Source organism: Dasypus novemcinctus, chromosome 11, assembly GCF_030445035.2.
Source record: "Dasypus novemcinctus isolate mDasNov1 chromosome 11, mDasNov1.1.hap2, whole genome shotgun sequence".
In the NCBI taxonomy this organism is placed as follows: domain Eukaryota; kingdom Metazoa; phylum Chordata; class Mammalia; order Cingulata; family Dasypodidae; genus Dasypus; species Dasypus novemcinctus.
The window spans coordinates 115,016,876-115,040,749 of NC_080683.1; the positions used below are offsets into that span (position 1 = coordinate 115,016,876).

The window sequence follows — 23,874 nt, forward strand, 5'->3', positions numbered from 1 at the left end:
TATGATTAATTCCTTTATAAACCTATGTATGGGAAAGCCTTTAAATAAAACTTTGCATTGCATAGTCAAAAGCTATATAATGGGGAAGCGGATATGGCTCAAGTGACAGGGCCTCTGTCTACCGTACGGGAGGACCCAAGTTCGATCCCTGCAGCCTCCTGGTGAAAAAGGAGAGAAAGTGTGCCTGCGCGGTGAGCCAGTACCTGCTCAAGTGCCTGCGTGGTGAGCTGAGTGCCGGCATGGAGAGCCAAGTGCCCATGAGGTAAGCTGACTGCCCATGCGAGTGCTTGTGCAATGAGCCAGTGACTGTGTGGTAAGCCGAATGCCCGCATGGTGAGCCAATACCCGCGCGAGCGAGTACTGCAGCAAGATGATGATGCAACAAAAGAGAGATGAAGGGGAGAGTCAAGGTGAAGCGCAGCAGAGACCAGGAACTGAGGTGGAGCAACTGACAGGGGACCTCTCACAAAGAAATTTTAAATGTCACTTAGATTTACTATCAGTAATATTAATTTTGATGTTCTGAAATTATTATATGTAATTATATGTATATTATAAGCTAAAGCGAATAAGGAAAAAGTATATGTTAATATAAATTATATGTTTCACACTGTAACAAAAAGCTATAAATACACAATAATGGTAATTTTAAGTGTAAGTATCAGTATAAACTTACTGATTTTTTAAAACATTATTTCCTAGATATGTCCACTGGAAGGGTCTAGACACAGTGATACCCCAATAGCAGTGAGCACAGTTAGTGCTTGGTTTTAGTTTCTAAATACCAAACTCCAGGTTTCCTTAAAGTTTTGACTGGTTCCAGGTGTGGGGAGGGAAAGTATCAGGTGAACCTAGGACATCAAAAGTGAGAAAGGGCTCAAAGGCTGACTGGCTCATGCCAAAAGACAGGCAAACAGGCATGAAGAGGCTCTCCTTTGCTAAGTCAAAAGACCATTTGAGCATTAAAACACACTGAATTAGAAACAAATCCAGATTCAATGCAATCCTAGTCCAAATTCCAATAATCTTCTTTGCAGATATGAAAAAGTCAATCACCAAATTTATACTGAAAGATAAAGGGTCCCAAATAGTTAAATCCATCTTGGATAAAAAAAAATGAAGTTGGAGGGCTCATACTTCCCAATCTTAAAATTTATTACAAAGCTACAGTAATCAAACAGTATAGTAGACACAAGGACAGATATATAGACCAAAGGAATAGAAATGGGAACTCAGAAATCAACCCTCACATTTATGGCCATCTGATTTGTGACAAGGTGGCAGAGCCTACTTAATTGGGAAAGAACAGTCTCTTCAACAGTGCTGAGAAAACTGGAGTTCCACTTGCAAAAACAAAAAAAAACATAGGAGGACCTTTACCTAACACCATACACAAAAATCAACTCAAAATTGTTCAATGACCTAAATATAAGAGCTACAACTATCAAACTCTTAGAAGAGGATGTAAGGAAATATCATCAGGTCCTGTGCTAGGCAATGCCTTTTAGACTTTACACCCAAAGCACAACAATCAAAAGAAACAAATGGGATCTCATCAAAGTTAAACACTTTTGTTCCTCAAAGGGGTTTATCCTGAAAGTAAAACAACAACCTACACAATGGGAGAAAATATTTGGAAACCACATCTCTGTTTAAGTATTAATATCCAGTATATAACAAGAAATCTTTCGACTTAATAAAAAAGACAAAGAGTTCAATTAAAAAATGGGCAAAATACTTAAAGAGACATTTCCCCAAAGAACATATACAAAAGGCCAGAAAGTACATGACCAGACGCTCAACATCATTAGCCTTCAGGGAAATGCAAATCAAAACCATAATGAATACCATTTCATACCCATTATCATGGCTGTTATTAAAAAGATGGAAAATAAAAAGTGTTTGAGAGGAGAAATAGGGATACTCATTCATTTCTGGTGACAATATACAATGGTGCAGCTACTGTGGAAGACAATTTGGTAGTTTTTCAGAAAGCTAAGCATAGAACTACCATATGACCTGGCAATCCCACTACTATTTATATACCCAAAGGAACTGAAAGCAGGGACTCAAACAGATGTTTGCACAACAAAATTCATAGTGGCATTATTCACAATTGCCAAGGATGGAACCAACCCAAGTGTTCTTCAACCAATCAGTGGATAAATAAAATGTGGTATATGCACACGATGGAATATTATTCTGCCGTAAAGAGGAAAAAAGTCTTGATACAGACAGCAGCATGGATGAACCTGGAAGACATTGTGTTGAGTGAAATAAGCCAGACATAAAAGAACAAATATTGTATGATCTCACTGATCTGAAACAATTAGCATAAGCAAACCTATAGAGTCAGAATCTAGAATATAGGTTACCAGGGCAAGAGGTAGAGACAGGAAAAGGGATGTTACTTAATGTTACTTTGGAACGATGGAAAAGTTTCTGTAGTGGATGGTGATGATGGTAGCATAACACTGGGAATATAATTAACAAAACTGAAACATATGTCTGAATATGACTAAAAAGGGAAATGTTAGATTGTGTACAATCTAATAGAATATGTAACAGAATAAAAATTTTTAAAAAAATCCATGGAATTACACTACACAAATGGTGAGCCCTAAGTTAAACCATGGACTTCAATCAATAGTACAATTACATAAACGTGTTATCATCAATTATAAAAAATGTTCCACACCTATGTAAGGTGTTGGTGGTGGGGTGGTGTATGGGAATCCTGTATTTTATATATGATTGTTCTGTAAACCCACAACTTCCCTAGTAAAGAAAAAGCAAACCAACAAATCCATAATACTCAAAGTGAAAGAAAGACAGGAAAGTAAAAAAGGAAACTCTTCTTGACTGAAAAACACCAGCCAATAAAGAGAGATGGAATGATGGCATTAGTAAATCACCACAGGTAACCTCCTCTGAAGTAATTAATTCAGGCCAGGATCATAAATGGATCCTGAACTGTTGAGCAGATTATTGGGGAAGAGGACATTTACATGGTCTCAAAGTGTCATCTTACATAGATTACTCAGAATTACAAAGAGGAAAATTTATTTTGACAATGGACAGATTCCTGGTGTTCACCATCTTAGACAAGAACCACACTTAGTAACATCAATTGTGGGCCAACCAGATATTATATGCCTCCTGATCTGATGCAAAATCACAGAGAAAGTCAGAAAAATCCAAAACACTGGACATTCTATCAAGAGAAGGGCCCAGTCAGAGTCTAGAAAACCTAATGTCACAAAATCATAAAAAAGGAGGAAACTATTCTAGATTAGATGAAAATGACACAACTACTGCAGGTGTGAACATGGATTAAATATTAGATAAAACAGGCAAGCAGACAAAAAAACTGCTAAAGATGTTTTTGATACAATTAGGAAAATCTGAATATAAACTGTTTATTAGATGATCATATAGGATCATTGCTAGTTTTCTTAGGTGTGAAAATGCAACTGTGGTTATATAGGAGAATATTCCTATTCTTAGCAATGCATGATAAAGTTTTGGGAGGGGAGAAACAAAACTTTTTTATTTTACTATTTTTTTCAACTTTTTCTGGTTTTGAAAAATTTCAGAACAAAGTATGGTAAAGGAGTATAGGCCCTTAATAGATTAAAAGATCTTACAGTAGGTATAGTGGGTTGAGCTATGTGCTGACCCCTTCCCCCCCTAAAAAAGATACATGTTGAAGTCCAAAATCCTGGGATCTGGGAATGTGACCTTATTTGAAAATAAGGTCTTTGCAGACGTAATCAAATTAAAAGGAGGTCATCCAGGATTTGAGTGGGCCCTCAATCCAGTGACTATTGTCCTTAGAAGGAGAGAGAGATTTAGAGACACAAAGACACAGAGTGAGGATGACATGGCAGTAAAGGTAGGGGCTAGAAGGAGGCAGCCACAGGCCAAGGATGCTGACTGCCAGCAACCACCGGAAGTTAGGAGAGAGGCCTTCAGACAGAGGAGGGCCTTGTCGATGCCTCCAGAACAGTGAGAGAATAAATTTCTGTTGTTTTAAGTCACCCAGTATTTGATAATTTGTTATTGCAGTTCTAGAAAAGTAGTATAGTAGGCAAGCACATTTTCAATGATTTTGAAGACTGCAAAATCTTCCATGCAAGTAGGGTTCAAGTTTACATTAAAAAACAAACAAACTCAACAGCCATTGAAAAGCAAACAGCAAAAAAAGCAACAAACAAAACCCTCCCTCCCATGCCTGAGCCCTGGGTTTATGAACACACCTTCCTAAAAAATAAAGAAAACTCAAAAGTTAATGTTCAGAATGAATAACTATAACATGCCCTTATAATTTATGTGTTGATTCCTTCACTCAGTAAAGTTACGGTGTTCACTGAAAAGGGTAATAATTTTCAGAGAAAACTATCTTCTCAAATCAGAAGTCCGAGTTATTTGTAATTCTCTATTAATAGTTTTCGTTTCTTAACAATTAGAAAGTGAAGCGGATGTGGCTCAACTGATAAGAGTGCCTGCCTACCATATAGGAGGTCCAGGGTTCCATAGCCAGGGCCTCCTGGCCTGTGTGGTGAGCTGGCCCACGTGGAGTGCTGCCGTGTGCAAGGAATGATGTGCCATGCAGGGATGCCCTCCATGTAGGAGTACCCCCACACACACAGACTGCTTACGCAGCAAGATGACACAACAAAAAAAGAGACACAGATTCCTAGTGCCTCCTGGCAAGAATGCAAAGCAGACACAGAAGAACACATAGCAAATGGACACAGAGAGCAGACAATAGGGGTGTGGGGTGGGGGGTGGGGCAAAGGGAAAGAAATAAATAAAATAAATCTTAAAAAAAAAATTAGAAAAAAATATATTTCAAAGGACAATTTATTAGGATACTTTATCCTGATTCTGGACCTGGCCTGCCTGGCTATTATTGGCTCTGTAAGCATAAGTAAGTTGCTTATCTACCCCATGCCTCCATTTCCTCATCAGTAGAGGGAAAACATCAGTAAGCATCTAAGTTGCTACATGAGTTAATATATTCACAAACACTTTAACCTATAACTGCCACATTGTGCACGCACACACACACAAAGTTATCAGGTTGCTCATTTTGACTTTGGTGTTTAAAGTATCATATTTTTGCCATATTTTCTCACCCACTTTTAGAGAAATGTAGAAATAAAGTATCAAAGGGATAAAATAATAGAGAATAAGCATTATAATTAATTATACACATGACAAAAGGTCTGATATTCTAACAATGAGTTCTGCTTTAGAAGATTTATAGCTTCACACAACCTGAGGTGAAAATATTGAGTTTATCATTCCTTAAAAATATTTGTATTAAAAAACATACACAGCACGTGAACATGTAGATAGGTATGCCCATGTGCATATACAGACCCATGTCCCTGAAAATGTCTTAAAAGTCCCTCCTTTCTTCTCTGTCCCTCCACTCAGCACATGTCCCTGCTCACGTGGGAGAGATTCCAACCCTCTCCTGCTCCTGCTCCAGAGGCCTACAATCACACCACACCCTGCTGCATGGATTCTTCTCAGGGAAAATGGAAATCCTGCCACAGAATTTTCGGTATTTGATGAATTCCCTCAGGAAACTCTAAGAGGAGAATGATAACTGTTCAAATCACATCCTTCCTGATGTGGTCTACTGATCCAATCTGAGAACAGTCAGGTATATTTCTAATGAAGTTCTGCCACATGTTTATTACTTAGGCAAGGCCAATATACTTCAACTCTGTGGGCTCAAACTTTAAGATATAATTAGCCATCTATAAGTCTTTAATATTAAACTTATTTTAAGCATAATATTATTACTGTACCTTGAAAATCACAGGTAAAGTACAAAAAGGATAAAAGATCACTATAGTTAAATTTCTTTTAAATTCAGATTTGTTATTGCAGTGAAGCATACAAAGAAAATGACTCCTGAATCTGTGTATAATGTGCCAAACCTGTATTTCAAAGAATGCAGACTAGTTTCTAGCTTAGAGCCCAACTCACAGTAGGATGTTTAATAAATATGTCTCAAATGAATGAGCATGCTATTAGATACATTGTTCCAGACGTCTTCCAGGAACTTCAAACTTCATATGTCCCAGTACAACCCACTATCTTTCTCCCAATGCTCCCATATTTCCCTTTTCTCATTAATGGCTTGCAATCCATGCCTTTACTAGAAGATGTGGCCACTCTCACCTTCCACCTTTCTGCCTTCACCACTTATAGTCCACATGTGTAATACTGAAGTATCTAAATGCTCACTTTCTTACTGCAGTCCCTTTCTTCCATATGAATTATTCAAATCATGTTTTAATTGGTCTTCCAGTCTGAAATGCCTTAATACCTTTTAGGAGCAGTTTAAAATTGCCTTCTCTAAGAGGCCTTATCTTCCCCTCCAGTGCTGCTACAACTACATCCTACCCAGTGTCCTTTGTTCATTGCTCTTATTATAGCAAGCATCAAGCCGCACAAGACCTGTCCCTCTTCAAAGGCTCCCTCCTTTAAAGAAAATATGTCTACAGACTAACAAGGAGGTGAGGATGGACAACCACCATACCAAGGAACTCAGAGAGTCTACAACTGTAAGCAAGAGAATCCCATTCATCAGCTATATGGGATCAAGGTCCATTTCAATTCGAGGAGGAGTGGGCATCACCATCCCACAATCCTCAGGATTGGGGAAAAAATATGGACTAGAGTGGACTTACTGGTATTCTACTATAGACTTATTGGTATACTAGCAATGGAAGAAATTGCTTCAACATGGAGACAGTGGCCACTGGAGGTGCTGAAGGAAGGGAGAGGGAAAAAGAGGTGTGATATGGGGGCATTTTGGGGACTTGGATTGTCTGAATGACATTCCAATGACTGATATAGGCCATTATATATCCTGCCATAACCTACAGAATTGAGTGGGAGAGAGTGTAAACTACAATGTAAACTTTAATCCACACTTAGTGGCAATGCTCCAAATGTGTTCATCAATTCCAAGAAATGTACCACACTAATGAAAGAAGTTGTAAATGTGAGGAAGGGTGGGAGGTGTGGGGAGTGGGGCATATGGGAATCCCTTATATTTCTTTAAGTAATATTTTGTGTAATCTAAGTATCTTTAAAAAAAATAAAAAATATATTTTAAAAAAAATGTCTACAGTAAGGACTGCCAGTGCCTGGGATGCGTGCACTATTGAGACAAGATCTGTGCCATCTGGTCCCACTGTCTCCTAAGCACCCCTTCTCCCTCCACAGCAGCCATACTGACCCCCTGCTGTTCTGAACACACACCAAGCACATTCCTGTCTTAGGATGTGGGTCAGGGAGGCTCCTCTCCCAGGTGACATGCCTTGCTCCCTTTCGTCCTTCTTCAAAATTTTGTTCAAATGTCATTTTCTTTGTTGAGTTTTCCTTGATCACTCTATTTAAAACAGCAACCTATGATATGTCCATACAACAGAATACTATTAAGCAAGAAAAAAAAAAAGAGTTGTCAAACTATGAAGACATGAGGAACCTTAAATGCATGTTGCTACATGAAAGAAGCCAGTCTGAAAAGGCTACATACTGTGTGATTCCAACTATACAACACTCTGGAAATGGCAAACCTACAGACCATAAAAAGATCAGGGGCTGCCAAGGTCTGGGGGCAGGGATGGAGGGACAAGTAGGTGGAGCCCAGGGCAGTTTTAGGACATTGAACTATTCTGTATGAAACTGCAATGGTGGATACAGGACATTCCACATTTGTGAAAACCTAAAAAACTGTACACACACAGACCTCTAATGTAACTTATGCACTTTAGTTAATAATAGTGTATCCGTCAAGATTGTACAAATATGCCACACTAATGTAAGATATTAATTAGAAGGGAAACTGTGGTAGGAGGAAAGGGGATATATGGGAACTTTGTGTAATTTCTGTGCAATTTTCCTCTAAACCAAAAAATGCTCTAAAATATAAAGTTTATTTTTAAAAAGTGAAGATAAATTATAAGTGTGTTCCAACTGTAAAAAAAAAATACAAAAACAAAAAACCAGAAACTTCAATTTACTTCCATTCTACTCTATTTCCCTTCCCTGCCTTATTTTTTTTTCTTTATTAATAAGAGAAGTTGTGTGTTTACAGAACAATCATGAATAAAAATATGAGATGCTTCACAAATATGCCTGTCATACTTGCTCAGGGGTCATGTTAATCTCTGTATTGCTCCAATTTTTGTATTATTTGCTACCAAAGCAAGCACTGTCTTTTATTTATTCTATTTTTACCTGTTTTATTATTGTCTATATCTCTCCATTAAAAGGTAAGCTAAACAAGGGCATGGATTTTTACCTGTTTTATGTACTGCTATAGTATATATAGCAGCTATCTATCCTTATTAAGCTGTATTAACTTTTTTCTTTTAAAAGTTCAAGGAATAGTATGTCATTCTGCCCAAACGCTAATACCATTGTATTTATAACTGCCTTTAACTTTACTGTTTAAAGTGCTCTCCTTTCAACTTCTTGTTTAATCTCCACTTTAAAATGCACATATGAAAAAGACTGAGGTGACAATAAGCATCAAGCCTCATAACTACCTGAAAAAAGAAAAAAAGGAAAAGAGGAGTGCTTCCCCCCCAAAAAATCCCCCAAAGCAAACATTGCTGATCCTGCATTACTCCAAATAAAAAAATAAACCCTGCTTATCCCCACCCTACTTCTCAGAAAAACTTAACTGCAGTGAGATGCAAAAGAGTTGATTCTTCTCAAAAGGGTGGCAAATATATACAACAAACATGGACAAGCACACTCCATTACTCCATTACTCCATTACTAACTCAATCCACAAGTTATATACACACACTCTCATGCTCACATGAAGGAAACTGGAGTGCCTTCGAACTCGCCACGCTCTCATTCTCAGAATACCAGAACAGCCTCGCAAGGCAGATGTGAAGAAAGGAGCTTTAAGAAGAGAAGTTATTAAATGACTCGTGACATAGTCACCTGCTACAGCTCCCCAGGTCCAAGTGGCTAGTTGGAGGACTCCTCCATGTGTTGAGAGGACACAAAGTCATAAATGACCACGACATGGAGCGTATTTTCTGAAGATGATACAGTCAAGCAGGCTGACTCTCTTGTCTGCACTCCCTGGGCTTTATGCTCATCGCCTGTGAACTCACCATGTGTCACAACTACCTCTTTCTTGCCTGCTGGCTTCCCCGACTAGCCTGTAACGACCTGTCTGCCAGGATGGCAAGGTTTTTTGGTAAACATTGGTTGATGAACTGCATATTTGATAAAGTATATTTGATAAATGAATATTTGATAAAGTATAAAAAAGTTTTAAATTTTAAAACAGTAACCACTTTCATTAAGGTGGTTCTCCTAAAACACAGTATTTCTGATTCTGCTAAAAAAGAAAAGAATGGATGCTAGACAACAAATAATTTTTACCCCTTATCAAATTTTAATTGGCTATTTCCCAGAGGAGAAAGTTGGGGGGAGGATAAACTATAGCCTGATATTAGAGAATTAGGACAAAGTTCCACTTTTTACTTATTAATCACTTTCAATGCAAAAACCTTAAATTATTTTTGAAAAATGACCAGTCAGTCCATTTAGTCATCTCTCAGTTTCTGTATTTCTCACCAACATTGCTCTCAGACTTGCAGGCATGTTTGCTGACTAAGAACAACACAGAGAGTGAGTCTTTACATTATCATCCACTTTTCATTCAAGGAAAAAGCTTCCTATAAACACGCATTTGATATTCTGAAAAGTACAAATCAACATTATCTCTGATGCCTTTATCATTACCAGAAGGTCTGATTCCTAAGCCTCGTTTCCATCTTTAGTTGAAGTTTTCAATAAGTGATGGACATTCATTTCCAGAGAACATTACCAGTAAATTCTATAACATAGCCTGCTCGCTCTCCAGACCAAACTGACTCAACCTCCAAACAGCAAAGAGCTCACTGTGCTGCCCTAAGGTAGACCTGGGGGCCATTCTGACTCAAGTCTTAGAGGGCCGTGACCTACCTGAGTAAGAGTATTATGAGGACTTATGTTAGACAACCCAATTCCTAAGAATTTCCAGAGCTATATTATATACTCAGTAGATACAAACTAAAATGTTTTAAAACCAAACTATTTCTTCTCCCAGACTTAATTTTTTAAAAACTTACTTTGGGACACAGGGATTTACAAAGGCAACAAAAATATTATTTTTATGATGCAATGCCCACCACAGGAACAAACTGGTACATAAAAAGGCATTTACCTAAGATTCATCTCTCTTCGCAGAATCATAGAACATAAAGGTTGAAATGGACACTGATATTATAAGAAAATGTTAATGTGTAGGTATATAAAGGGAAGGAATAAGAATTTATGATTAATAGGGATTAAAACGACCTTTAATTTGAAATGTAAAGTAAAATTTTTTCATTATCAGACGTGTGGTCAACATTTTCTACCTAAATGTTTCACTATAATACTGAAAACTGGAAAAATCATAATATCTAGAAATTTAAAAATGATAAAATTATGGAATATTTTTCTTCAAAAGCATGCATTATATTTATAATCAGTAGAAGTTGCTGAAAAACTTACTTTAACATCAATATGTTTGGAAACATATACATGCAATAATAACATTTGCATGCCTAATTATCTATAAAATTGGGAAAAAACTGACAATTTCATTTTGAGATAAAAAGAGTAACATGTTTTACTTACCGACATTAAATTAGACAACATAGATTAATTTAAATTAAATGTTGTTTTATTTTTAAAACCATAAAAACAGACAATAAAATTATGCCCTGATCAAAATAATTTAGCCATTGAAAACCAGCTCCCTCACCCTGTCCATTTCAGCCATAAAGTGCTGGTGTAATGTTGTTTAATCCCTAGCTTTCAGTCAACTGTTTCCTGATAGAGATTTCTTTGCCCAGGAGGGACAGCAGTAAATTATATAGCATTCACCAATCACTACTGTATAAATTATGTTCTGATAAAGTAGTTGAAACCTTCAAAGTCTCCTATTTTTGAATTATAAAATATAAACTACTTTTCTCATAAAAATATTTTAATGCATTATACCTAGAAGTTGTATTTGAAATAATATGTATATCAGAGGAATTTGGACTTTAACACAAGATATTTACTAATTTAATTCTAGAAACATGGGTGCATTCCCTTTCCAAAATTTAGCAGAAAGTTAAATTTAAAATAGAAATGTTTAAGGATTAAAGTAGTTCTGAATATAGTCATAAAGAGTGCATCTATAGTTCTTATTGCATTGTTCATATCAAACACAGTTTGGTCTCTCAACACTTTCACTTTTAAACACTTTCCTACTCTCTATTTTCAAATGACAAGACACTAAGATGACACAAATAAGTGTTTTTCTCAAGGTCATAGCATAAACAAGATAATCTGGATCTATAATTGAGGTCTCTCTCTGACCTCTTGGCTAAGTTATACCAAAATATCATGAAGTGATTTAAATAAAAATCTTCTAGAGGTCAGACCCTATTAAAGTAAATCAGTACTGCTTGTTAATAACAGATCTTCAAAATTATGGTGGTGAAGTACCACAGAATCTTCAACATTACATTCTGGGAAGCTTTACCATTAAAAGCACTACTGTGCACCATTTATTTTTAAAACTGGTAATCTGTTCTCTGTGTGAAATATCCAATATGTATGGTATTAAAGATGATTCACACAGAAGTAGATTGATTTTACAGATCCTTACTGTCCACTATGCTGGCTACTACCCACCTGCAGTTATTAAAATTTGAATGTTAAAATCAAATAAAATTAAAAATTGAGTTCCTTAGTCATACCAGCCACATTTCAAGTGCTCAACAGCTGCTTGAGGTGTGAGGCTACTGAAGGGATGGTGCACATCTGGAGTTCAGTGTTCAGGTGAGGGGTATGGGCTGGAGACGGGCGCCACAAAAGGACAATCACCAGCACATGGATTTTATTTCAAGTGAGAGCTCACTAAGGAAATAAGCATGTGTCGAAAATAACAGAAGATCAGATTGCCATGAAAAGGAGAGGCCAATGAGCTAAGGGGAAAACCAAGAGAGTGTGGTGTTCCTGAAGCCAGCACATTAAATAACTGATCAAGTATGCCAAAACCTCCTGATAGATCAAACAAGATAAGGACAAAGGACCAACCACTGGTGAAGGTCACTGGTGAGCTTGAAAAGAAAAGATTAGAGATTTCAACAAATTTATGGAAGATGGAAAGTTGTGGGAAATATCTGTTAAAAGACATTTTGGGGGGGCAGGTTACAGTAGAGATAGGAACTATGCAACAATCTGAAACTCAGAGGGCCTGTGAACACAGAATCGGAATATTTGGTAGGGGTAAGGGAAGGCAAAAAGCAGAACAAAACAAAAGAAAAACAAGCAGGAGAAATCATTGATGGTCCCTATATAAACCACCTATGCCAAACAGGCTGCAAACCTCACACAGAAAATGGAGGCTGCCAGCATTAACAGGCAAAAAAAAAAAAAAAAAAAAATCAGTGGAATTGTCTCTATTATTCTCATTCTGCAATTAGGGTCTCACAGCCTGACAGGTGGGCCCATTCATCCTGCCTGTTTACCTTGAACAGAAGTTGCCAGCTAGTGTGTCCTATCCACACAGAGTTCTCAAAAGACTTTCTGCTAAGGTGAGAAAAGAGCAAGATTATGGAGCTATTTAACCACGAAAAGGGAAGCCATATGTCATATTTAAAAACAGACAAGAGACCAAGGACCACCAGACATATAAAGAAAACCAGCAGCATGACAGAAAAAAATCATAAGATACATAAGATGAGAAAACTGAAAACAGAAAACATCAATTCAGAGAAAAGGACTTTATTTAGATTTAGGAAAATGTAATTATGTCCACAAAACTTTGATACAAAAAAGAGAACAAAGAGGTCAAGAATGAGACTACAGAGATTAAAAACAACTGCTGAATTAAGAGGGATGTAGAAAAAAGAAACAGAGGACTGTGAGACAGACTAGTTGGAAAAAAAGAGGAGAGGAGAAGGGTATAAAGTCCACCTCAAAGTTGAAAGAATGGTAATGTTGTCACCAGAAGTAACACAGAAGAGTGGAAATATAGAAGCTTCTTTCAGAAAACTCAAACTCATCCACGGTGATGATTATGTTTCTGTTTCTTATGTGAAAGAAATGGATTAGCTGACAGAGTTTGCTACACAAGTTTGAGGCCGAATATCTTTCAAAGATTAGATTTCATATATGAGTTGTATATTGTATATACTAAAATTGTTTAACTTTACCTAAAATCTTAAAAATTCTACATTTGATTTCTTTTTAAAATTGCTCTATGCAAATAACTACTATAAATATTTAAAATATAAAAAAACAAATTAAATTGTTAATACATTATTAAGAGGTTTTGGAAAAAATCAGAATAGCTATAAAATACAGATTTAAGGGTCTAGCATGTAACTTTGGCTATGGGAGAATTCTGTAGTTTTCATATTCATTAAATCAGTAAGATCTCACTTTAACTTCCTACAGTTTATGGTTTCAGTTGCTTGCTTTTAGTTTTTTACTGATTGTTAATGCAATTATTTCACTTTTAAAATTAATTCACTAGGCAAAATGCTACAGGGTACTTCAACAACAAAATTTAGTAGGTTCTTAAACAAACAAGCATAGCACACACAAACACGCAAATGTGACTAAAAGTGAAGGAAAGCCTAAGGCAAGTTTCTATTTTTGAGAGATGGGGGAAAGGTTTAAAATAATTATAAAGTTGAAACCATATACACCATACAAATACCACATAAAACACCTTCTTCCAAAATAAATGACTAGAAAATAGTTGGCAAATTCAAACTTGTTCAAATCAACAGATTTAAATGAGGAGAAAAGTTTGCATTTATATTGCTCCTTCCAAGAGTGTTAAGATAAATGTAATATCTCAGAGGGAATATTATGTTTTACGCTTTTTAAAAATTAAAGTTAATAGATCACAATGAACATTACATTAAAAAACATAAGAGGTTCCCATATAGCATACTCCCCACCCACCATTCCTATCATTTTTGTAAATTGTATTTTTTTTGAAGATATATACATCACAAAAATGTTACATTAAAAAACATAAGAGGTTCCCGTATACCCCTCACCCCCCTACCCACTCCTCCCACACTAACAATCTCCCCCATCATTGTGGCATACTCACTGCATTCACTGAACACATTTTGGAGCACTGCTGCACTACATGGATAATAGTTTACCCTGTAGTTCACACTCTTCCCTAGTACATTCAGTGGTTATGGCAGGACATATAAAGACCAGCATTTGACCCTGCAATATCACTTAAGACAACTCGAAGTCCCAAAAATGCCTCCACATCACATCTCTTCTTCCCTCTCCCTGCCCTCAGCAACTACCATGGCCACTTTCTCCACCTCAATGCTACAATTTCCTTCTATTACTAGTCACAATAGTTTTATAGTAGAATATCAGTAAGTCCACTCTGATCCATATTTTATTCCTCCATTCTGTGGACCCTGGGATGGTGATGTCCACTCCACCTCTATATCAAGAGGGGGCTTAGATTCCACATGGATAATGGATGTAATTCTTCTGCTTGCAGTTGTAGGCACTCTTGATTCCCTGATGTGGTGGTTGACCATCTTCACCTCCCTGTTAGCTGACCTGGGTAAGTCCAACGACCCAGAGAGTAGGAATTAAAACTCTGCTGAGGCTCAAGGCCCAGATGACACATGGGCAGTCTAGAGATTCAAGTCCCCTGAGTATACACCATCCCTAGCACCAACCACAGGGTTCAGTAAAAGTGACAGAAGAGGCATGTGTAGAAAGGTCACATCTGAGTCCAGCCCCATCACACTCAGGAGCACAAATTCCAAAGTAGGGCTCTCTGACATGGCACAAAACTCCAAATCCATCTGCCATGATTATATACCCTGTGGGTCTCCACAGCCTTGAGGAGAACCAGTACCTAGGGTTGTATCTACTTTGGCTTTTTCTGAGGTCCTGCTGAGGCGTGCATAAGTGCAACCCCTCTGATGACCTTCTGGCTCATTTTGAAGACTTTATGCCATATAAACTCATTTGTCTTTACCATTTCCCCCTTTTATTCAAGGTAAAAAAGCAGTTTTTAATACATGATCCTACATGTAGGCTGAGATATTCTGCTGGTATGAGTTGACCCTTTTATTCAAGGTCTCTTTCTAGCTGCATCACCAGTCTGTGATTGGTAGAAATCCCTCGGTGCCAGGGAGGCTCATCCCCAGGAGTCATATCCCATGCTGGGGAGAAAGTAATGTATTTACATGCTGAGTGTGGCTTAGAGAGTGGCCACATTTGAGCAATATGGAGACTCAGGAAGTAACTCTTAGGTACCCTGCAGCTCTAGGCCTAATTCATATTTCAGGCAGACAGGCTCATAAGCATAATCATCAGTATCAAAGGCTCATTATTGGACCATCTTTCCTTGTTGGTCTTTGCTGGTGCACTTGGGGGATTATTGCTAGTCCATTGGGGAATGTGACAGAGCTCCCCTGGGTAGGAACTCAGCATTCCTTCAGTTGGCTTTTGTAACTGTAACTACTCTGAAAATACCCAACAAATATCAGAACATTTTTATGTCCTCTATATACATGCCCTGGAGAACTCCCTCCCACCCATGTGCCCCCCATCAATAACATCCCACACCAGTATTCCTCCCCTGGCATAGTTGAACCTCTCTGTGGCCCAAAACTTCTTCAACAATGAAGCCTAATATATTGCCAAATTCAATTAATAGGAAATTGAAATGTAGTGATGGGTTTAAAGTTCAGAAATAGAATACATACTAATTTAAAAATACTAAAAGAAAGTAAAAATAAATTGGTGTATTAAAAAATGAAAATATTATAAAGCTTTGTTTTTAATGTTTTGCCTTTCATCACTATAATAGGTGTTGCTCTCTATGTACAGTGGCAAGGCACTTTCTTTTATTTCTTCCTCAGTGTCTACATCCTTTTTTTTCCTTCTAATTTTTAATTTTGTCTTCAAAAAAGTTTTAGATCATAGTAATTCACATATATAATATAGGGGACTCTCATATATCTAACATCAAACCCCTTTCCCCCTTTCCCCAGCAATGATCTTTTTACATGTTCATGTTATATTTGCTGCAGCTGATGTACAGATTTTGAAACATAGCTATCAAACATGGTTCCATTTTGGTTTACATTATGGTTTACACTATGATTTACATTTTAGACTGTATACATTTAAAAATTTTTAGTTTCCTTATGTTTTACATTATGGTTTACATTTTAGCTTATAGACTTCTACACACTTTTGGTGTAAGCTAACATGTCCCATATCCATCATTACATGATCTTGTGAAGCACTTCCATTGCCCCCCAGTTGCTCTGCTTCCATGTATTCTATACCTCTCTCCCCCCCCCCCCCCCCCTCAGGGCCCACAGTGACAATCAATCTTCACTACTTGAGGGACCAGATTTACAGATACCTACAACAATGCTGAGGGCTTGACATACTAGACTGCTGTAACCAATTGGGAGCTCCGACTCTCTTGAGAGATACAATTCCTTCTGTTTGAGAACATCAGGTCTCCCCAGGATGTGGGTACACCTTCCCACTCAGTGTGTGGGTCTCCACCCAATGATATAACACATTATGACAAAACGAGCACTCACACACTCCCTAGAAGCCTGCCCCTGTACCAGATACCCCCCTCAAGCACCTTAAACATGTAATCCTTCCTTATTATATTTTCTAAAGAGTTTTCTCAACATTACAGTTTCAACCATATACCTGACAGTGTCCCATATTCAACTGTTCCCCCCCAGCGCTCCCCCCAATTTCTTGGGCCATCTGACCCATCCTCCCAACCCTAGCCCCCTCAAGTCCACAAAGCCAAACCCAAAGGTATCCCTATGCCTCCATCTTATCCCTTCCTTGTACAAATACTTACCTCCAGCTTATCATAGACTTCACCCATGTAGGCATCAGCATGCAACCTTCCTCACCCCCTCAGATTCCTTTAAGCCTATCATCCAGTCTCAAGCTCTCTGAGACAGCTTGGTTTCCTTGTTTAATAACAGAGAGGTCATGTAGTATTTGTCCTTCAATGCTTGGCTTGCTTCACTCAACATAAGGTCCTCAAGGTTCATCCATGTTATCACATGTGTTTGTACTATATTCCTTCTTATAGCTGAGTAGTATTCCATTGTATGTATATACCACATTTTATTTATCCATTCATCTGTTGATAGGCATTTGGGTTGATTCTAACTTTTAGCAATAGTGAACAATGCTGCTATGAACATTGGTGTGCATATATCGGTTTGTGTCCTTATCTTCAGTTCTTCTGGGTATATATCCAGCAGTGGAATCACTAGATCATATGGCAAATCTACAGCTAACTTTTTGAGAAACCACCAAACTGTCTTCTAGAATGGCTGGATCCTTCTGCATTCCCATCAGGAGTGGATGAGTGTTCCCATTCCTCCACATCCTCGCCAGCACTTGTAGCCTTCTGTGTTTTTTTTGTTAGCTGGGAGTAAGATGGTATCTCATTGTAGTTTTGATTTGCATTTCCCTAACAGCTAGTGATTTTGAGCATTTTTTCATGTGCTTTTTAGCCATTTGTATTTCTTCTTTGGAGAAGCGTCTGTTCAGATCTTTTTCCCATTTTCAAAATGGTTTGTCTTTTTATTCTTGAGATATGGGAGTTCTTTATATAAGCAGGATATAAGTTTCCTATCAGATATATGGTTACCAATTATTTCTCCCATTGGGTAGGGTCCCTTTACGCTTTCTTGACAAACTCTTTTGAGGTGCAAAAGGCCTTAATTTTGAGGAAGTCCCATTTATCTATTTGTTCTTTTGCTGCTCATGCTTTTGGTGTGAAGTTCATGAAGCCATTTCCTATTACAAGGTCCTGTAGATGCTTCCCTACATTGTTTTCCAATGTCTTTACGTTCTTGGCTCTTACATTTAGGTCTTAGATCCATCTTGAGCTGATTTTTGTATAAGATGTGAGATGGTAATCTTCTTTCCTTCTTTTGCATATGGATATCCAATTCTCTAGGCACTATTTGTTGAAGAGGCCATTCTCTTGGTGGGCTTGGTGGCCTTGTCAAATATCGGATGAGTGTATACATGAGGATCTATATCAGAACTCTCAATTGAGTTCCACTGGTCAGTGTGTCTATCCTTTGTGCCAATACCATGCCATTTTCACTACTGCAGCTTTGTAGTATGTTTTGAAGTCAGGTAGAGTGATTCCTCCAATTTCATTTTTCTTTTTCAAGATGTCTTTAGCTATTCAGCCTCTTTCCTTTCCAAATAAATGTAATAGTTAGTTTTTCTAGTTCATTTAAAAATGCTGTGTTGATTTTTATTGGAATTGCTTTGAATCTGTAGATAGGTTTTGGTAGGATAGATATCTTAATAATATTAAGTCTTCCTATCCATGGACAGGGAATATTCTTCTATTTATTTATGTCTTCTTTGACTTCCTTGAACAGTGTTGTGTAGTTTTCTGAGTATAAATCTTTTACATTTTTAGTTAAATTTATTCCTAGGTATTTGATTTTTTAAATTTACTATTGTAAACGGTATTTGTTTCTTGATTTTCTCCTCAGAGGGAATATTAATACAAAGTGCATATCATAGTGCATGAAGCTCCACTCACTAAGTATATCTGTATTCAGTATAATTGATAAAAATGATTTTTAAATTAAGAAGTTATAAATATGTAGAATATATTTTAAGTTATTAACCTAGTTAGAACACTTTACTAATTCAAATAACGCTATTCACAAAATATAGGCATTTTTATTACAAATACGGATACTTTTCCAACTTTAATAAGTGGATTAAATCAGATCTCTTAGTAAGATACTGACACTAGATACTAAAATAGCACCTTATTGACTTAAATGTATCAATCAAACATCAATTTTAGAGAAAGCAATTATGAGCAAAAACAAAAAATATAACAAAGGCTGTCAGTCTTTGTGAATGGATAATATAAAATATTAATAATCATGAGTGAAAGGAAAGTGATCTGATTAAAGTCTTTTTCTCAGTACCCAGAAAAATCCAAATATGAAAACAGTTCCACTCCAAGGCTTTTGCATTGCCTAGTGGTTAGAGAAGGCACGTGGAACAATATCAACATCATCAACATCAGTTCTGGGAGTAATTCTTGGTCCTCACTCCATTAGATAATAGAAGTCAAGAGGATTAAATCAGTTGAATTGCTTATCTGACATATGTAAATTTCCATCCTGTTTTCTTTATTTTATATATCACAATTCTGTTGTTTTTTTTTAATTACCACTTGCTGAAATAATCCTATAGAGATTAAAGATAATAGTAAGATGATTTATATTTGGTTGTTTAATTGCTTAAAAAGTGATTTCACATAGCTAGTTAACTGGCTTACTGTACTGCTGTTAATACCCTTTTTAAAATGCAGGAAAATTAGGCATCATTACCTCATTTTATACATGAGAAAACATCACTTGTGGTTCCCACCCCCTCACCTCACCTTATTATCCGCGATGGATAAGTTCATATGTCCATCTCACTAGGTTTTGGTGTCCAGTTGTCAGCAAGCACTGGGACTGTGTGAGAATGTTTCCATCATTATTAGTAGGTTGGTGGCACCTACAGCTGATTACACTGACAATCAACAAAGGAGCTTGCCCTCAGCAACAGGAGAGTCTCCTCAAACAGTCACTCAGAGGTCTTAAAATGAGAACTGAGGATTTCCACAGTCGCAAAGAAGAATTTCTATATTTCAGCCAGCCAGCTGCTCCTGAGGAATTTAACTCTATCAGAACTGAATTTCCAACTTGCAGCCCACCTATGGAATTCAGACTTGCCAATCCCCATGGCTGCATCAGGCAATTCCTATAATAAATCTCTTTGAATACACTGCCCCTCTTCTTAAAAGGGACAGATTCTTTTAAAGTTCAACACAGAAATCACTAACTCTTTAAATTCTTTCTTAACTTACTCCTGGCTCCTAATCTGAGTTAGGCTGCCCCTAATGAAAATAATGTGTTCCCACAATTCTTACCACTTATCACAGCATTCATCCCAGACACTTGTAGAATTCTCATAAAAGCCTGTCAATTCCTTGAAGGAAGGATCTATAGTTTTTAATCTGAACAACAAGCACCAAGTATACTGTTTGGCCCACTGTAGGCGATTTATAAACTGAATGACTGAACAAAAGAAGTTAAGTGACTTGCTAAGCAATGAAGGTAGAATGAGAAATCTGTTGTTACTTCCTAACCTGAAGTTTATTCTTCTACATATCACCTCTTCTGTCAATAAAAACAGTAAGAAAACATTGTTATGATATAAAAAAAAAGGACCCTCCCTGCCATTCGAAGGTTATCTACTGCAGAACAGTGTTTTCTTAAGAGAAGAAAAACTACAAGGTTGCAAAATGGAACCATAAGAAGTACCTGAAATTTTTCTGATGCCCCTAGAAGGTGTGGTCTCCACCCATAGACCTCATTTAGATTTTGGCCCATTATCTTCAGTTATAATCATTTTGATTTATCTCATTACATGCCAAACACTGATTAAGGTTGATACTTAAGGATGAAATTAAAGTTTCAAAAGTAAAGTTGGTTCTCATGGATTATTCTAATTTGAGATGCTTGTCTGAAAACTTTCCTCTTAAAATGACTTCATCTAAATGTCTTTTTCTGGCATGCTTATAAAAATTCTATATCTGTTATCTGCCTCTCTGCATGTTCTCTTTCCTATAATCACCACTAACACATTTCATTGAGTCATGTTTTAAAATAAGATTTCCTCCTTTCCTTTGGCCACAACGCAAATTGCATGATTTCAAATTTAAAAAACAAACAAAAATCAAAAGAACCATCCAAATTTACAATTGACATTTACATCCCTAGACTACTCTTTTCAGTCACAATCTCATTTATAAAAATTGAAAGAAACTTACAGAATAATCTAGGGACTGAATAACAGAGTGAACCCAGAGGTGGATGAGAATTGCGGTTACTAGTATAAATGCAAGTATGCCCTTCTGTGAACTAGAATGGATGTGCATAACTATTGCAGGATGGTGGGAATATGGAGAAGCATGGGAAAAATACAACTAATGTAACCTATGGACTATAAATATTCTTGCATCAATGCCAAGGATGTACTGTGTTAATAATAGGGGATATGGAAAAAATATGCCAAATATATGCCATGGGCCATAGTTAGTAGTAATAGTCTGATGATGATATCTCATCATCTGTAACAAATATTCTACAAAGGCATGGTATGTTGGTGAAGGGTTGTTGTATGGGAGTTCTACACACGTGTACGATTATTCTGTAAATTTACAACTTCTCTAATAAAAATATATTTTAAAAAAAGAACCACCCACAAAATCTTAGGTTGTTTATTCTCACAATATTTTATGGTTTTGAAGTATTAAAAGTATTCTGATTCTCACAATTGTGTGAAGTAGAAACCAGAGGGACATTTTACCTGGAGACATAAAGTCAACTACCTACTATAGTACAGCTAGGAGGTGGCAGACTCACGGATCAGGCCTGCCTGCCTGGTCTCTGACCCCAAGTCCAGTGCTTTTCCACCAAAATATGCATGTGTTAAATTCAGAAAAATGGTTGGTTTGAAAAACTGATTCTCACTTTTAAAAATTATACAATAAAAACATGTTTGATTTCTTTTAGAATCTAAAAGCATAATTAAAGGTATCTGTCTAGAGAAAAACCAGTTAGTTCTATAGATTATATTTATATATGATAGCGAATTAATTCTCGCCCACCCTACCATCTGAACTGAAGTCTTGCAAATTTGGACGTTTGAAAATAGAAATCAATAAAACACTCATTTTCATTTATAGTTTACAGTTAATTAAACAACATTAACAGACAACTCAGCCAGTCCTCCAAAATTCGTTTTACTTTCCTTAAAATGGAAACCCTCTTTTGAGTATCAGCTGTGTTTTCTGAGAGTCATTCTAATTCCTAATTTTTGCCAAAATGTTTTTTTTTCTGTTGAAATACATCAGGTTTTCAGCTTACATATAATCTATCTTCTATAATCACCTATAGAAGGACATCACAGCATTTCTGGTGAAATTATGACGCCAGGATTCTTTTTACATTTCAGTTACATTCTCTAAAATGTTTTGTTTTTCTGTATAAAAATTAGAAACTTAAGAAACACTGAAAAATTGTTCCTAATTTTCAGAGCCAGTCAAGTGAAGTAAGTGTATACTTACCAAAGATATGCAGAATAAAAAGGCAAAAAGATAATTCTTTAAATATTATTCAATATGTAGAGGCACAGAGTTAATTTGACAGATCTCTTATAACCAATACTGAAGTCATCTGAATGATTTTAAAATTTGGTTTAAATCAAATATCTTGGCTAGCAAAAAAATAGGATTACAGTAAATAAACTGGATAAAATATTTGGCTATCAAGGTTAATATAAGTTTGCAGGTTCTAACAGAGAATGCAAACAAAACTTGGAGAAGACAGAAGCTTTCAACTGTTTTAAAAAACCATGACACCCCTTTCCCCACCAAACTCCAAGTCTCTGATTAAAAATGACATTGATAAGAAGATTACCTTAATAAATTCATATTAATAAAATGGTTAATTTTATTATAGACTTCAATATTTATGCCTTCTCTCTAGGAGAGGGCCTTGAACAAAATAGCCACTTAAAATCATTTTAGGGTGAATAAAGGCACTGTTACAGAAACTCTGAGAACACAAATCAAAGAAGAAATAAATGTTTACTTTTCTAGCAGTTTTCATTACTGCAAACTCACCCTAAATGATGTCAGTAGAGGTTACAGGAGAACTCTAATTTGGAGTCTAGCCTTCCAACACGTGAGCTCATATATAAATACCTATCTAGCTACACACACACACACACATACACACACGCACACACACACACAAAGTATCAATCCCTGCTCTTATACCTCCCAGCATGAGGGCTAGTGGGTCCATCATCCTGACCAGTTCTGAGTAAGCAGTGTTTCCTTATATTCCGCAAAGCCAAAAATCTACAGATATGATCAGCATATTTCCAACAGGAAATTTAAAAATTAAGATTTTTAATTTTAGACACCATATCCTATGTTTAAAATTAAAAACCTGGTCCTGTAGTCCTACATCTTAGAGTATGATAGTTTAAAAAGAATGCATATTTATCCACTTTTAAAACTAGCTTGAATATTTACTAGAATCAATTTTTTCCTATAGAAACTCACTAAGCCCCTGCCCTCCCTGCAGGGATGAGAAACCTGAGTCCTGAAGAAACTGTGTGAGATTCTACAGTCAGGTAGTAGGAGAGCCAGGTCTGGAAACTAGTTCACCTGGTTCCTAGTGCAGGCGTTTTTCCACAGAGACCGGTTTCTTAGCAAATAAAATGGATTCATTTGGCCATTTTGCAATGGATCCCACATCTGTTTTTATAACTTTTCTATATAGTGGTATCTTAGTGAACTTCCAGGAAGGCTATATCTTAAAATGAGGTCAGTCATATTGACAACCCCCAAAAACATCACGTGCTTAACCGTAATACTGTGAGATGGCAACACTCTGGTGGTCCCATGGGAGAGAAACTCCCCCACTGTTGGCCCAGACGGCCGGCCGTGGGAAGCTGAAGGCAGATGGAGCCAGTCCTAGGTACCACTGTGAAGCTCCCAAGGCTGGTCTTTATCATATCCAGCTTTCCCTCAATTCGTTATCTTTAGTCTTTATCAGTCTCCCCCTCCTTGGTAACCTCCCTTCCCATTTCCAAGGACTTCTTATCTATTCTCTCTGCTCT

General features: G+C 36.8%; 1 protein-coding gene and 1 pseudogene across 10 annotated transcripts in view; both read right to left on the reverse strand.

The window, feature by feature from the left end:
* The window catches only part of AHI1 (Abelson helper integration site 1), a 231,387-nt gene that overhangs the window by 101,558 nt on the left and 105,955 nt on the right, over window positions 1-23,874 (reverse strand). For 2 of the 10 annotated variants that reach the window (XR_009188071.2, XR_011650147.1), the window contains exon 23: window positions 19,574-19,649. The exons of the other annotated variants lie outside the window; for them this stretch is intronic. The gene's annotated coding sequence lies outside the window, so the exon portion shown is untranslated. The remainder of the gene's footprint in view (window positions 1-19,573; window positions 19,650-23,874) is intronic. 10 annotated transcript variants of the gene reach the window in all.
* Window positions 8,142-8,242, reverse strand: LOC131280530 (U6 spliceosomal RNA; annotated as a pseudogene).